Here is a 16,618-nt window from a genome sequence, read left to right as displayed (position 1 = left end):
CAACCGTTAATTTATCCCCAACCTCCCGAGAGAACGGCACGAGAAAGCAAAGTCGCTAAAACTAAGGGAGCCCGCTGAACTTTCTCATTCCCGGAATCGCTTGTTTTGTGAGGTTTTGTTTGTCTCCGGCTTCAACGGCCAAATTATCCCTGCGACCCTTGGGAAACCTCTCCCATCACCACCATCGATTTTAACGGTTCCTCTGGCCGAGGGATGATACACTCAGGAACTTTACCGAAACGGAGGTATTTTCATTTATAATCAGGATAAGCTCCGGAGTAGGAGGTAAACCGTGAAACCAAAATTAAGTCAGCAACACACAGCTGCAGCGCTTTCAGACGCCGTAAGAGGTTCTATGACGGGCTCGGTTACGGCCACGGGGGCCTCTCCTGATGGAAACCCCTATTTATTTTACATCACTGTTAACTGAACTTCTGGACTTTCTCCAGGTTTGAGGCCGTGCAGCTTATACTCCAAAAGGAGGGGGAAAAAATAAAATAAAGATACCCATTTTTCGACAGCTCGAGGTGCGTTCACAAATCGTATCGGCCACGACAGGGATTACAAGGGGGTGTGTGAAAAAGGAAACAGCCCCTATTTCGCCGGTATCATCCTCTTTTTTCCAGCGCCCCGGCAGATTTATCTATTATGCAAAAAAGAAGGTGCGCAGGGCGGGTGAGAAGGGCAAACCTCGCAACAAACAAAAGCGTCTTCCGGGGAAGAAAGCTGGAAATTATAATTTCCCCGTAGGGCCGGCATTGAGGGATTTGCAGAGTCTGCAAGAATCCTGCCGGGGAATCGAGGAAATCTCCATTTCAATGCAGGCTCTGCCAGAGGACCGGCAGGAATGCCGCGTCCTCTCCCAGCTGCTTTCACCAGGCTCTCTGCGGAGGACAGGATTTAAGGAAAGGATTCCTCCAGAAATCCATCCGGTGCTCCTGCGTCGAAGCAAACAACCCCCCCAAACCAGAAACTAAAACACGTATGTTTTATTGTCGCGGTGCTAAGAAATATTTGAAATATAAACAGTTACGGGTACTTTTTTCCCGCCCCCCCCGGCAGAAACTTAAAAAAGGCAACAGCCCAGATTCTGAACATACCAGCGACAAACGTCTATTTTTAACAGATCAACTTCGAATCGGCGTTCCCACGTTTCGCCACGCTCCCAGGGATTTCTTAACCCACGGCGTTTTATTCTCACCGTTTGGTACACGTCTTCCACCGGCTCGATCCATTCCGTGCCATAAATCCTTCTCCGACGGTAATTATAAGGCAGCCGTCACCGTATTAGAGGAGAAGGTTATACACGCAAGTCCCCTCAAGTAGCGGAAACTCTGTTTGGAATAGTTTTGGCGACGAGGCCTAACGAGCAGCTTGAAGTAATAAGGGGAAGAGGGAACGAGGTCCAACTTACACCCCAGCTCAATCATCGTAATTAGGGCTCCGTACAGCACCCACAGCCGCTCCAGATGTAATTAAAACACCCTTTTGCCCCACGACATAAACAAAACCCACTGCTCGGAGCGCACCTCTCCAGGCTGAGACGTTTATTAGCGCTATTCCTCCGCAAAAACATGGAAAGGCTTCAGACCTGGGAGCAGCCCTGGCCTTCCCTCCGGTTTTCCACCCCGTCCCAGGACTACTCCTACGGACAGCCCTCGTCTGCCTTCCCACCGCGCGGCTGCGACCTCGTAGGGACCCCGCTACGGCAAAGGGACAGGAGGAGAGCGCTCGTGTTTTACTAACCTCTTCTTTTTAGCAACTCTGTGCCAATTACGGATAGGAGATGAGATACAGAACATATTTGCTTTACGCGGTCATACTGCAAAGGAAAAAAATAGAGAAGGACTATTACACCAGCTACCCCAATAACCTAACAACCCCCCCAAAAGCGTAAACGAGGGGTCTTTAACAGCAACGGCTCAATTTTAAGCGTGAAGGAGCAAGTTGGAAAAGCCACGATGGAATTTGACCAGGAAACAGAAATCCAGGCACGCCAGTGCTACCATCGATCAGCCGTGCTCAAAACCAACACCCGAAATCGAGCATTCCCGGATTCAGGAATTCCTTAAGCCCCTCAAAGCCGAGATCGTGCAATTCCCCTTGATGTTAATCTCTGTTCCTGAGAGGTGAGAGTAAATTATTTAGGCTGCGAGCGCCGAGGATGCAGCGTGCTGTCATGGATACGAGGCTGGTGGGATGCAGAAGTGACCCCCTTAAAGAAGCCAAATCTCCCTCCTCCCAACACCCACGCCGCAGCGCCGCCACGCCACCAAACCGGGCAAGAGGCGCTTAAATATTCCCTTTCAATTAATAACGGGAAACAAGCAGGTGAAAACGCAGCAGCGCGAACCCCGTTCCGCTCTGAAGCGTTGAAAGACGCAGGGAGAAGAGAGCAGGAATAGATCGCTCGCCGTTCCTCAGCACCAAGAGGGATCCCGCGCCAGGCGCCCGCCGCCGACGCGGTTTACCGAAAGTTTAAAGCAATAAATAAGCCTTGCGCGCATCCGAGTACCAACGCCCCTGACCGCTTGACGTTTCCTAATCCTTTACCAGATTGCTGTCCTTGCTGATTTTCTACCGCAACATTTCTTTTCAAACCCTACGCGTCACCGCTTTGGGTGACATCAAAAGCAACCTGCGCCGTTTTAACGTGTTTGCCGGCCCGTCTCTCTCCAGGAGAACGCAAATTTTCCCCTGTCGGGGAAAATCGGAACGGCGAGGATTGGAAATACGCTTATTTTCAATTAAAGGGTTAAGATAGGAATTCCCTGCAATAAAACTTGCTCGGCGTCAGGAAAAGCAGCAGCTCTTGCGGCGCAGCGAGCGAGTTTAAACGTATCGAGCGTCTAATTGTACAGGACCTAGAGGACAGAGAAGGATATTTAAAATTCCCCAGAAATGGACCAAGTCTGTGTACGTCTTCTAAAATTAATTGCCCTAATCCGTCCTCGGTTAATGTATGCCGCCCTAGATAGGAGTAAGTAGTTCTCAAAAGAGGGGTGCATAAATTAGCTCCCCGTATAGCTTAATTCACACAGGCGCTCTGGCTGGAGGTGCCGGTACCGTTTTCTGCCGTTCCTATAACAAAAAAAAAAACCACCCAAACCAAACCCAGTTTGCATATTCTGGAAATTGGGGCTTAGTCTGAATAATCGTGCTGATGATTTTAGCAGTCCCGGTATCAGCTATGGCAGCTGATAGTTAAATGGTAAGTTTTCTGATGCGCTGATTTATAAACATCGTATTCCAGCTGACTAGCTAGAATTATAAACGCAGGAGGATAATAAACAAGTTATAATTGTCTTGGCCCGTCACCATTTTCCTCTAATCTAGAAGTTAGCAGAAAATCTGAAAAGCGGTTGCTCTCTGTGACAAACACCACGGAAATATACAGCATCAGAGAGTCCGGGGCATTTTGCAGCGAATTAAAGTCCAATTCCTCCCGCGCCGTGAAGTACACCGGTAATATTATACCCATTTTAGAGATTACAGCGCTTCGAAAACTCCAGCCACAAGGAATTCAGGTTTCCAACCTCCCCTGAAACTGGAGTGCCCGATTTCCTCAGGCTTCACTGAAAATAGACAGGAAAAAACCCCCGTCTTTTATTACATAAGGGGTGACTATCACATTTTTGAACAGACTCCAGGAGTTCCAATCCCACGAATCTCGAGTAAACAAGTCAAATTTGAGGTGGCCGAGGTTACATTTTTCACATTAAATACTCTTGTAAGGAACTCCGGAGACACTTGTCTCTCGCCGCGCCGCAGAATTCCTTCTCGCAGGCTCCTCAGGACGTCTCCGTTACCGTCGGCTTCCCAACGGCCAGATACACACCATGCTCGGTACCGTACCGACGCAGGCGTTAAGGAACACGTCTTTAAATGCTCCGAGCGGTGTCGGGGCACTTGACGTTTCTTCTTTCTCAGGGGCGAGACGAACAAATCGCAGCAGCAAAGCTGCTGAGGTTCGAGAAGCTTCCGTTGCGCTTCCAGCCCTTCGGTACGGCAGGAGCGTCGTGCCTGCTTCTCCACCCCGCAGGGACGGGACTCCAAGAGCCCGATGGCCCCTGCCCCGACTCCGGGAGGAACCAAAGTCCAGGCGTCTCCTTCAGGGACTTCTTCTCTTCTTTTTTTAAGCTACAAAGATTACGTGGGGAAGGAAAACGGTTTTCTAACTCTTTCAGTAGATGCTCTTGAGCGGGAAAAGACTGGTAAACGAGCCGTTTTGCGCTTACGTCCTCCGTCCCTGGGAAATTATTCGCAACAGAAAGCCGATTCCGAATCGCGCACCCGAAGCTTAAAGCGTTTTATCGCGCCCTCCGTTTTTACGGGGGGGAACCCAACTGCGCGAGACCCCCCGCTTCCCCCCTGAGACTGCCCGGGGAGCGGTAGAAAGAGGAGGAAAACGCAGATTTTGGCTGTCGGCCTCCCTCGAGTCACCGACAGACGGCAGCCGCAGGTGAGGGCTGCTCGAGAACAACCTTGGATGTTTCCTCCTATGGGAGCACCGTTACAAACAAAGTAAAAATATCTGCGTATGGTTCCTGGGTTAACCATCGCCCCAAAAATGATTAAATCCACCAAAGGAACTTCTCCTCCCGCCTCGCGTCACCGTAACTCCTTCAGCATCGATCCGTTTTCACGCCCAGGACAGCCCTTCCCTTGGCGCGGGCAGGAGAAGGCCGCGCCGAGGACGCTCCCAGCGCTGCCCCGTCCTGAGGCGCCGGTGGGAAACGTCCCGTTCCCGGGTCAGGGAACCGTTTTCCTCCCCACGGCGGCGGCGGGGGGGACTCGCACCGTCCCGGGGCCGCCCGCCCTCCCCTCCCCCTGCGCGGCGCAGGACTGACTCGGAGCTTTTTTGCTCGAAATCATTTCCAGACTCGCATTCCCTCGACCGCAGCGGGAGGAGGAATACAATGGGAGGCAAAGCGCTCGCTTTTCGGGGAAGGAGGGGGAAAACTTTCCGGGGCTGGAGCAGGGAGAAGAGGACACAGGGAAGGAGATCGGCAAACACTTGCCGTGCGGAGGAGAAACACCGTTCCCGGTCTGGAAACACCGCTCCCGATTTACCTAGACAAGGAGCAGCCGTCCCGGGTTGCTTTTTGGTTCAAACGTACAGATACCGCCCATCATTTTGGCGTCCGGCGTTATGGTAAAGGTATTTTTCTGCTAGGGAAAGGGGCGACGGCCCTCGCGGACGCGTGACCTCGCTCCAGAGGAGAGGTACATCAGACACGACGGCAGGTCCCCCCGTGGCTCCACGCACCTCCGACCTGGAGGGAAGGCCACCTCCGCCACACAGATTTACGCGTCCCATGCCTCCGACAGCCGGTGCACAAAACCAGGGCGGTTAATATGATAGTGGGGTGCCAGTTTGGTTTTTTTTTTTTATAGGGGGGAGCAAATTTCAGGAAGAAATAAGAGAAAAAGGAGAAATACATTCAACTACACACAGTCCTGTCAGGAAACAGGTCTGAACCCGTAGCATCTCCCCAGAGGCTGGCTGAAAAGCCTTCGGTGGCAACCGCTTTTAATGACGACTGCTAAAGAAAATACACGTTGACAGCTTTCTCGAGTTCTCCCAACAATTTCATAGCCTTCTCTGCAGAAAACACCCGAGAAATCGTTGTCCGAAATGAGCAGAAAAAGGCTTTTTGCAGGTGAACGCCTCATCATGCGCAGATCCGTGACCTTTTCCTCAAAACCACAATGAATGTTTCAACTACTTATGGTAGCAGAAACAACTTTCAAACACGCACTGAATGTAAACTAAAGTGGTTTTGCCCTCCGCCTGCAGCCAGCCCGTCCCACAGCCTCGGCGGCTGCTCCCATTAGCCGCAGCAGAGTCTTGTTTTCGCGGCTGATTTTCAGTCCTCTCTCCGGACAGCGATGAAAATGACAAAAATCAGGTCAATTTGCTGCCGGAGAAGGCGAGGAGCAAGGGCTGGGGGGGGCACAGGAACCAGGGCTCAAAGGAAAAGCGTTAGGAAGTTCAGAGGGGGACAGAGCTGGCCTGAACAGAAGCAGCCCTCGCCATTTCGTGTTCACCCGGAGCCCGTCACCGTACCGTTATTAAGCTCCGGTTTTCATACCGCACGGGGAACGCGGCCGAGGGGAGGGTGAGGAATGGCAAAGGTTTCTTTCACCCTAATAAGCTCGGGCCTATGGGAAACAGGTAACCGAATTTTTCAAGCTTTGTCGAGTCCTTGCCCGGCTGCCGCCGGTCGGGAGGAGGAAAGGGCCTCAACGGAGGAAGACGAGGCTCCCGCTCGCAGGAACGCACCAGCACCGGCTCCAGGAGCGTGGGATCGCTCCGGCACAGCCGTGGCTTTGACTCCCTGTTGGAGGATTTTGAAGTATTTCGGCCATCAAATAGCAACATTCAAGACAAATCTGTACCGTAACGGAGAAAGCAGCAGCTCCGGAGAAAGGCTGCCCGGGCGAGAGCTCTGCCTGCGCCACAGGGGCTGTGCCAGACCCTCCGCTCCGGCTGCAGAGCCGGGATGTAACTCGGGGCAGAGCCCGGAGGGATCTCCGGAGCGCAGGTACTGCCCCTCCACGAGCTCCTGACGGGGGTTCTGAGGATGGCCGGCGGTACGTGAAGGACACGCGAGCCTGGCTAGGCTCTGTCTAGCGCGTTACTGCCTTGACGAGACGGGCCTCATCAGCTACCGCCCGTCCACGGTTCCGTCTCCCCATAAAACGCCCCCACAGGGAATACCGAGCGGGCGCAAGCTCCACAGCCGCCAGAGTTAGAGACAACACGGTTCTCAGGCCGAACGGGCATCGCAGGCTGGCAGGCGACATCGAATATTGCTCAGTATTACACCTCGATACCACGGCAGCGCCTCCAAAGAGGGGCGTTTTGTGGCCCAAACGACCTTCAAACGAACACAGGTAGCGCGAGTCACACGCAGACAGGCGAGGGGGAGATCCGCTCCTGGAGTTGCTGCTTTTATTTCTTTAGGAAAACCCTCCCCAGGCTCTGTATCAGAACAGAAACGTAACTCCCCGATTACAGGAAGCCACGAACTCTCTGCAAAGGGAGGACGACGCTGGGGGAAAGGGGAAACGCGAAGGAGTCGTCTTTGGAGTCTCTGCCCGGGACGGCGCTCGCCTGACAGCTCCGGACGCGGCGTCCCTCCGTTTATTTACGGAGCAGGTACGAAAGGGGCAAGAAGAACAAAAGCTTTCCCCGTTCGGCTTCGCCGACAGGCCTGGGCTGGAAGGACCACCTCAAGAGATGAAACGATAGCTCAGTCTCCATAGCAATCGCTTGCTCCACCGATACCACCAATAAGATTACCGACGCGCGGCCGCCGTCCTCGCACCGGGGACGGCTCCAGCCCTGCTCGCGCCGCCGGAGATTTTTGGCACGTGTCGCTATTTTTGCCGGCGAATTCTGTCAGAGAACGTCAGGAACCTCCCCTCTCCCCCGCGCCTCAAACTCCGGTAGCAGGTTTGGAACCATTTCTAAGCCGTTCATCGAGAAGTCCTGGTAAACTCAACTAAGGGAACGCAATTAGCTGGCCGGGGTCTTGCGGCTCGTCTCCCTGAAGCCCCCGAGCCCCTCCGCAAGCCCCCGGGACCCGGAATTAAGGGACAAGCTTCCAGCCGCGCTGTTTTAGTAGCCAAATTACGGTCAGAGGGAGAAGGCGAGCGCAACGGGTCCGAGGCCCAATCCGAAGCCGCTCAGAGGCTAACAGCTCTATTTTAAAGCCGCGCGTTTTGACGTTAATATATCCATTCCGACGAGAGAGCAGGAAAAGCTTGTGAAAACGTAGAAACGAGACGGCAGCGGAAGAGCACGCGCTCAAAGCTCACCGCTTCGTACGGAAATACCAAGCGCCGCACCAGAACACCTGGAAGAAGTCAGAGCGCGGTAACAGAGGGGCTCACGGCTGTGACGGCAATCCGCCCATTTCTTAAATCAAAAATTCCACTCTACCGCAGGAGGAAGTTTAGCTACCCCCGAGAAAAAGCCCACTCTGCTAACGTGACGGTCTTGGGGCGGTATTTGGAATGTTTCTCTCTCCTATAGAGACTTAAATTTAGCATTAAGTCTCTCGCGTCGTGCAAAAACCAAGCGGAAAGAAACGCCGAGTCACGAACCGTTCCCCTCAAGGTTTTTTTATTTTCCTTGGGAAGAAGAGGAAAGAGCTCCGAAAGTCCAGCCTCACCCACACAACGGGAAACACGTTAGACAAGACAACGGGCAGAAAGCCCCCCGAAAAGCTCCGTGTAAAACATCGCCGCTCTAAGGGCCCCCCTAGACTTACAGAAACGGCCTCTTTCCACTCAAAAACGACCACGCAGTATTTAAGGACTAAAACCCCACAGGACGCGGTGTTATTTTGGGTTTCCCTGCAACGCGAGACGCAGAAGCAGATCCTTTTCATCCGGGAAGACTCCCAGTAAAGCCGAGGAGGCTCGGGGAGAAGGGGACACGGCAGGAGCGAGGCGTCCGCTCGCAGGCACGGAGGACGTTTACGTTATTCGTCGAAAAAACGTTTTTGGGTGCAAAGTATTTCTTTCGCACACGATGGACCCCAGAGATGATTTCCCCTCTGGTTTTTATTACAGTGACGGGAAGAACGGATTTGGTAAATGTATCGGTGGAGAGAAGGAGGAGAACAGTTACGGTGCGCTTTGGCGCTTCCCGGTCACCGGATTTCTCCCCCAATACCTAAATCGCTGAATATTTTTGGAGAGAGAAGCGTGAATCCGTACAAACAGCGTTTTCTAGGGAAAAGCTCCAGCTCTGTAAAAAAACTTATACACCTAGAGCAGACTTTACTTCCAGCCTCCACACTCATACTCAGGGGATCCTCGCCGGGCCACGTACGTGCGTGGAGGGGACAGGGCGAGATCCGACAAGCGCATCGCTTATAACGTCACGTATTAACGCTCTGAAATAAAGAGCGGGGTTGGCTTTAAGACAGGGGATGCGACGATAATTCGGATCCAAGTAAGCGAACGAGGCTACCGAGTTTTAGCGTCGATTCGTCCCACAAACGGACGCTAAAACACGGTAGCCTCGGCGGCGGCTGCTGGGGGTTGATAGTAAAGGATGCGATTCGTAAAAATCGGCAGATTCGCTACTGCGAAATATCGGCTGCCCGCGTGGTTTGAGAGGGACCGTTCCCCTCTCCGTTACTCTGAGGTTAAAGGACAAATGGTGGCGGATAACAAATCAGGGTATGATTATTATTCTTACTATTATTATTACTAGCATTATTTCTAGAACGAGAGAGCGCGATCATAACAACAACAAACCCACCATCGCTAATAAATCAAACATCAGCACAATTAATTTACGTGTCAAAGAACCGACAGCAAAGAATTGAAGTATTTTAGTGCTCAAATGTCAAGAGAAAGCGTCACCACGGACGCCAGGGGACGAGGGAACCGCACAGAAACGACATCGTTATGTCAAACGCTCGCCCCGAGCCCAGCCCGGCCAAAGGGGCGCCCCTCGGCACCAGAAATCCACCAGAAACCAGGGCAGGCGGGATATACGGAATTACCGAAACCGGAGGGAAGAACCACCCCGAAAGGAGAGCCGGCGCGCTGCATTGGAATATCAGGAAAAGTTACGGAGCCCACAGAAACCAAACCCGCATGCCCGGAATCGTTCGCGCAAAAAGGCGAAGCCAAAACGCTGCATCAAGGGTAAATGCATCTCGAAATGAAGCTGTGAGCGGCAGAGAAATGAAAAACTAGAGGAGAACGTGAAGAGCAACGAAGTGTAGTTTATTCAGCTAAGGTTATTTTTAACGCACCGAGGAAAAACTTGGGGGCTCTAACGCGCCGCAAGGCCCCCGTTTGACACCGAGAGCCACGTCGTTACTATCACCAGCAGAAAATCCCCCCGCCCGGTGTTTTTCCCCCCCTGGATAAAGGGCTGCCGAGGGGACGGACTCCGGTTCGCAGCTGCAGGCCGGAGCGCAAGTTTGGCGGACTTAGGGTTAGGTTTACGGTTGGACTTGACCATCTTTAAAGGTCTTTTCCAACCGAAACCATTCTAGGATTCTGGGATTTGCCGTTTCCTGGGAAGGGGAGCCGGGGAGGACGCTCCGCCGGGCTGCCTCTCGCGCCCATCGCGACGCCCGGCCGGGCAGCGACGGAGGGTTCTTATTTTTGTCATCCTGACACGGCAAACCCTCCGCTCCCCCTCCGTGCCTGCGCTTCCAGACCCATCCCCGGGCATCCCTGCCTCTTCCCCGGGAGGAGGAGGAGGAGGAGGAGGGTGAGGGGGAGTGGAGCGGGGCGGCGGCGCGGGGTTGGGGGGGGACACGGACACCCAGCTCGGCAACCGAGACAGCAACACCGAGGCACGGCAGCGCGAACCGGCGGCCTCCCCCCGAGCCCCCCCCGCCGCCGCCTCGCCCGGGAGGAGGTGGGGACGAGCAGGGCGCTTCCCGGAGGCGGCGGGGGGCTGCCGGCGCCCCCTCTTTTGGGCCGCGGGGCGGGTGCGTGCGTGGAGGTGTAGGGGGGGGGGTTTGGTGCGGGGCAGGGGGGGCGACGTCTCCTTTTGGGGAGGTACATTGTATTCCGGAGACGTGACCCGCAGCCGCCGCACCGGGAGGCTGTCCGGGGGCGGCGGGGCCGGGAGGCGGGGAAGGAGGGGGGAGAGGCGGCCGGGCCGGTGCCCGGGGAGGGGGCATCCCCCCCCGCCCGCCGCCGCAGGTAGCGGAGTTAAGCGATTTAAAGCGAAATTGCTGCATTGTAAGAAACTCACCGTGATGTTTGAGCAGCAGTCGGCGCGGGGTCTCCCAGACATCCCCGCACGGGCTCCGGAGGCAGGACCCCGCCAGGCACCGACACATAGGGGTTCAGCGCGCTGCCTGATCGCCGCCCGCGCCCGCCCCGACCCGCCGCCGCGCAGCGCGGGGGGCGGCAGCGCCGGGGACACCCCGGGCGGTGCGGGCGAAAATTAACGCACACCCACCCCCCACCCCCCCCCGCGCCGCCACCCCCCCCGTCCCCTTCATTTGCATACGCCACGCCCCCCCGGCCACGCCCCGCCGGGAGAGGAGCGCGGGGCTTCGCGCCGGGACGGGCCCGGCAAAGCCCGGGGAGCGCAGAGCCGCCGGTTCCTCCGGGGCGGAGGGTGCTCGGGGCCGGGAACGGCGGAGGTTCGGGCAGGGGAGGGGGGAACAACGCACCTGAGGCAGCCCCAGGCGGGGTCTGCGGCGGGGAGGCGTCCCCCGGCGCTCGGATCCTCGCCGGTGCCGGCCCGCTCGGACAGCCGGTTCTGTGGCAAAGGGAGGGGGAAAAGCAATCAGTCTTAGGGGTGAGGGGGGCTCTGGGGGCTGCCCCTGAACCCCCCCGAGGGGGGTCCCCGCTGGGCAAAGCGGCCTGGCGTTGAGGGGGGGGGAAGGAGCTCGCCCCCTCCTCCTCAGGGGCGGTTAGCCGCAGAATCGGGCCCGGCCACGGGTGAAAAAATGAAGGTGTTTAACCCCATTTTACTGCCTGAACCCAGCAAGAGGGGAAGCGCTGCCCAACGCCGGCTGCGGGCAAAGCCAAGGGCGGCGGGGGGAGAGAACCCCCCCCAGCTGGGCTGGCAAAGCCCCACGGGCCGTCCCGAGCACCTCGATCATGAATTAGTTGCCCAAATTGTCGTCTTTTATAGGTAACAAACCCATAAACCGCTCTCAGTTACTTTTAATACGCTGGGGACCGCGTCGCCCGGACAAAAATCGGGCGCGCGACACCCAAACCATCATGGAGGGAGGAAAAGGAGAGGCAGCGCCCGCGACTGAGCCGATTTACACCGTCGGAGTTAACTTCCCCCCATCAAATTCGCCGTCTAGATTCCAACCGGCATAAACGGCGCCTTCGTGAAAATAAATTTCTCCAGCTAATTCCCAAATCCGGGCTGAAAAAAAAAGACTTGGAATAAAAGCCGGAAGGGAGGAGCGGGTTTGCCCGCGACACACGTACTCCTGGTTATTTATTTCCCACAGGCCGGCCCCGCTGCGGGTCTGATCCTGTCTTTTAAGCCCCAGGTGCAGAGCGAAGTACGCGGAGGGGCGTTCGGAGGCAGCGCTTCGGGGATTTAACGCTTATTAAAGCGCTGCGAAGGGCATCTTTTTCTGTATTCGCTTACGAGGAGGAAAACCGTACTTAAGGAGCGTGGCTATTGAAAGGCAAGGCTTAAAAACTGCTTCCTGCTCGAGGCGAGCTGGGAAAAACACCCCCGTTTGCCGGGTTTAGGCTGGGTTTTTCCTGGGATAAAGCCTCAAGCGGCGCGGGCCGGCCTTCCCTCCGGCGCGCCCGGGCAGCCCAGCGCCCGGCCCAGCCCAGGGTCCTCGACATCCCAGTTACAAACTGGTTGAGCCGGGGAAGGAGGCTCCGCTGGCGATTGGCGAGGTGCAGGCAGGGGTAGGCAGGGCCAGGCGCCTTGCCCGCGCCCTGATTAGGCGGGTTAAATGTGATTGACCAGTGCGAGTAATTAATCTGCGAGAGGCCGGGCTTGGGGCTTTGTTTATACCCCTGGATTGGCTGGATTTGAATTGGATATACGTTCCGTTTGTACCTGGGTGGGACCTCGCGGGGGTTTATTTTGGTGCATTACGCTATAAAAGCGCGGCGCCGAGCCCAGCTGAACGCCGGCCGTCGTCCACCGCCGCTCTTCGCCGCCGCCGGAACGCCGGGAGCCGTCGACCGGGTACGGTGCCGGAAGAGGATCAGGACTCCGGGCTGTTTTATCAAGGGGGGGGAGGAGAAAAGGAGATGAACTCCACCGTCAGTAGCGCGTACAAAAAAAACCCCAAAACCCAACATTTAAGCCACACGGCGCACCCTTGCGCTCCACTATTATCCTTCTTTTCGGTCCCAGAGCACCGAAACAAATCGAGCGGAGTCTGCCACGCCTAAAAAAACCCACCGAAACGCTGGGCAGAAAGCCGCCGTAAGCGACAATTCGACTGACCCGTGGGACAAGAGGAGCTTCTCGCCTTGAAGGATGTTGCTATCAACAGTGCCCGCAAAACACGAGGTTATTTCCAAGCGGGAAGCGTTAGGGATGTCATAAGGAAGATTTTTTTGGTCTCTCACGATGGCAGCTTTACAATCAGTCACATAAGCGGTCCTCAGACAGCAAAAGAAAAAAAAAAAGCTTTGAGCGTGGCCGATGTGAGGAAGGACGAGGGGAAGCCGCAGGGAATTTCGCTGCGGCGACGCGCTGGGGTGTCGCGCCCCCCCGTCAGACACGTTTCTGCCCCGGCTCGGTGCTCCCTCGGGCCAAAAACCTCCCCAGGACGGCCTCTTCCAGCTCCGACTGGGGCCAAATCCTTCAGCAGAGCGAAACGACCCACCGGTACTGCGCTCGCACCAGTCGCAATTAGGTAAAAACCCTCTCCTTCAGAAATAAAGCCTCCGTCGCGTCACGCAGCGCGCTAATTAACGAGCATGATACCCGTGCGGACACGAACAGTCACTCTGGAGAGAACTTGGCATAGCAGAGTAGTAACAAACAAAACCCCCAAACACGGCTATTTTTAGGTTTGCTTAAAATATACCGCTGGTGACTAACAGAATTACATACCATTTTTATGTAATAACACCCCAACACTTAAAGGCTCGTTCATCTCCTCGCAGGTGATTCCTGCTTTAACCACTAGACTGCAGCAGCAGGAGTTGCTGCAACACCTTTCCCATTCAAAACAACATAGTTTATTAACTTTCAGGGGATTTTTTTTTCCCCCCAACCCACTTCTCCCAAATCGCTTCGCTAGGATCCAGCCGGCAGCTTCATCAGCCAGGCCAAGACCACAACCCCCGTAAGAGCTTCTCCACCGGTACAGTTAAAGCATTATTACAATGAAGGACGCAGCAACGACCCGACATTCGTCCTGGGATGGAAGGACGTCCTGCGAACATCAACCTAAGCAATTTCCTTAAAATTGTAACGTTAAAGAAAGAAATAACAGGGGAAAAAAAACCAAACCAGAAAGGTACAGAAAATAGCTCGGAGACAGTGCTTAAAGAGATCCCGAGGAGCAGCGACACCCCGCCTTCTTCCACTTCGAACACAGGGTTTCTCGGTGTTTCACAGCCACCGGTTACTGAGAGGCAACGGCTATCCCGCGAAGCAATATTCCCATTTCACACGGGGCCAATCAAGTGGGATAAATAATTTATCCAAAGCCAGCCTGCAAGATGCCCAGGCAAGAGGCACATTTGGCCATTCTTTGCTTGAAGCTTAGCTAAAACCGTACCTCAGACGAGGCCTCTCCCACACTTTTTTCTTCGCAGCGTTTTGCCCCGTAACTCCTATTTCCAGCCCCTTCCCCAAGCCCTCCCACACACCTCCCTCCACCACTCCGCCCCCCTATTTCCCACCCAGAGCCCCCCCTTTTACCATCCCAGAGCCTCCCTAAACCTTTATTTCACACAGAACCCTCTCCACTCGCCTCCCTCCGGGGCCCCCTCTCTCACAGACACCTCCCTCCGGGGCCCCCTCTCTCACAGACACCTCCCTCCGGGGCCCCCTCTCTCACAGACACCTCACATCCCCTCCGGCCTCCTCTCCTTCACCTCTCCCCCCGCACTAAGGCCCATTTCCCTTCCTCCCCCCTCACAAACTCACGCCCCCGCCATTCCCCCCCTCCCTCCACACACCTTTCCTCCTCGTCCCCCGCCGTCCTTCCCCCGGCCCACACATCTCTCACCCCCTGCCCTCTCCCTCCCCTCCAACAAAATGGCGCCGCCCCTCCCTTCCCTCCACGCCCGCCGTTTCCCGCCACAGCCACCCCCCTCCCCGTCACGTGACGCCCCGCGCAGCCGCCGGCGGGGGAGGGCGGGGCGGCGCCACGAGGCGCGGCGCCCATGCGCGCATGCGCCGCTGGCGGCGGGCGGGAAGGGCGGGGGCGCGAGACGATGGATGAGGCGGCGGCGCGGGTGAGGGACTCCCCTTCTCCCCCCCCCACTTCCCGCCTTTCTCCTCCTCCCGCCTTTCTCCTCCTCTCCTCAGGCTCCCGGGCAGCCCCGCACGGGCGGCTGAGCCCCCGCCCTTCCCCTCGAGAAGAGGCCCCGGCCCTGGGGCAGCCCCCGCCTCCCTCCTCCCCATGCACTCTCCTCAGGGAGAGCCCCCGCACCCCAGGCTGTGGCTCTCTGCAGCCTCCTGCAAGGCCGGGAGCAGCGTGTCCCTCAGGGAGAGCCCCCTCGCTCCCCCAAACCCATTCCTAGGGTGTTCCCACAGCCTCCTGCGAGGCTGGGAGCAGTGTCTTCATCAGGGAAAACCCCCTCGCTCCCCCAAACCCATTCCTAGAATGGCCTCGCAGCCTCCTGCAAGGCCGGGAGCAGCGTGTCCCTCAGGGAGAGCCCCCTCGCTCCCCCAAACCCATTCCTAGAATGGCCCTGCAGCCTCCTGCAAGGACGGGAGCAGTGTCTTCATCAGGGAAAACCCCCTCGCTCCCCCAAACCCATTCCTAGAATGGCCCTGCAGCCTCCTGCAAGGCCGGGAGCAGTGTTTCCTTCAGGGAGAGCCCCCTCGCTCCCCCAAACCCATTCCTAGAATGGCCCCGCAGCCTCCTGCGAGGCCGGGAGCACCGTCTTCATCAGGGAAAACCCCCTCGCTCCCCCAAACCCATTCCTAGAATGGCCCTGCAGCCTCCTGCAAGGCCGTGAGCAGCATCTTCATCAGGGAGAGCCCCCTCGCTCCCCCAAACCCATTCCTAGAATGGCCTCGTAGCCTCCTGCAAGGACGGGAGCAGTGTCTTCATCAGGGAAAACCCCCTCGCTCCCCCAAACCCATTCCTAGAATGGCCCTGCAGCCTCCTGCGAGGCCGGGAGCACCGTCTTCATCAGGGAAAACCCCCTTGCTCCCCCAAACCCATTCCTAGAATGGCCCTGCAGCCTCCTGCGAGGCCGGGAGCACCGTCTTCGTCAGGGAAAACCCCCTCGCTCCCCCAAACCCATTCCTAGAATGGCCCCACAGCCTCCTGCATGGCCGGGAGCAGTGTTTCCCGCAGGGAGAGCCCCCTCGCTCCCCCAAACCCATTCCTAGAATGGCCTCGTAGCCTCCTGCAAGGACGGGAGCAGTGTTTCCTGCAGGGAAAACCCCCTTGCTCCCCCAAACCCATTCCTAGAATGGCCCCGCAGCCTCCTGCAAGGCCGGGAGCAGTGTCTCCCGCAGGGAGAGCCCCCTCGCTCCCCCAAACCCATTCCTAGAATGGCCCCGCAGCCTCCTGCAAGGCCGGGAGCAGCATCTTCGTCAGGGAGAGCCCCCTCGCTCCCCCAAACCCATTCCTAGGGTGGCCCTGCAGCCTCCTGCAAGGCCGGGAGCAGCGTGTCCCTCAGGGAGAGCCCCCTCACCCCCAAGTCCACTCCCCAGCCCTCCAAACCTGCCTGCGGGGTCTCAGCAGCTTCAGGGGGCAGGGGCATGCCTTGTGTTTGAACCGGGAGTTGGGATACTTTGGGCTTCTCCGGTAAGGTATGGTAGATATAGGGCTGATACCCCAGTCGCGATACTGGTTAGGGTTTGGTGACTAACATCAAATCGTGTTTTATTTAACTTCTCCTTTTTATGTTCTGTTTAGGAGGCTCGTCCTCATGCCCTCGAGTTTTACTGTAGGTGGAAATGAGACCACCTTTGACCGGCCGTAAG

General features: G+C 56.6%; 1 protein-coding gene across 1 annotated transcript in view; it reads right to left on the bottom strand.

The window, feature by feature from the left end:
* The window catches only part of BICRA (BRD4 interacting chromatin remodeling complex associated protein), a 33,794-nt gene extending 23,032 nt beyond the window's left edge, over window positions 1-10,762 (bottom strand). The window contains exon 1 of the mRNA XM_059833171.1: window positions 10,745-10,762. The gene's annotated coding sequence lies outside the window, so the exon portion shown is untranslated. The remainder of the gene's footprint in view (window positions 1-10,744) is intronic.
* Window positions 10,763-16,618: the final 5,856 nt, after the last annotated feature.

Source organism: Gavia stellata, chromosome 41 (genome assembly GCF_030936135.1).
Source record: "Gavia stellata isolate bGavSte3 chromosome 41, bGavSte3.hap2, whole genome shotgun sequence".
NCBI lineage: Eukaryota > Metazoa > Chordata > Aves > Gaviiformes > Gaviidae > Gavia > Gavia stellata.
The sequence above is the reverse complement of the archived record's forward strand: the minus strand, read 5'-3'. Positions and strand labels throughout refer to the sequence as shown.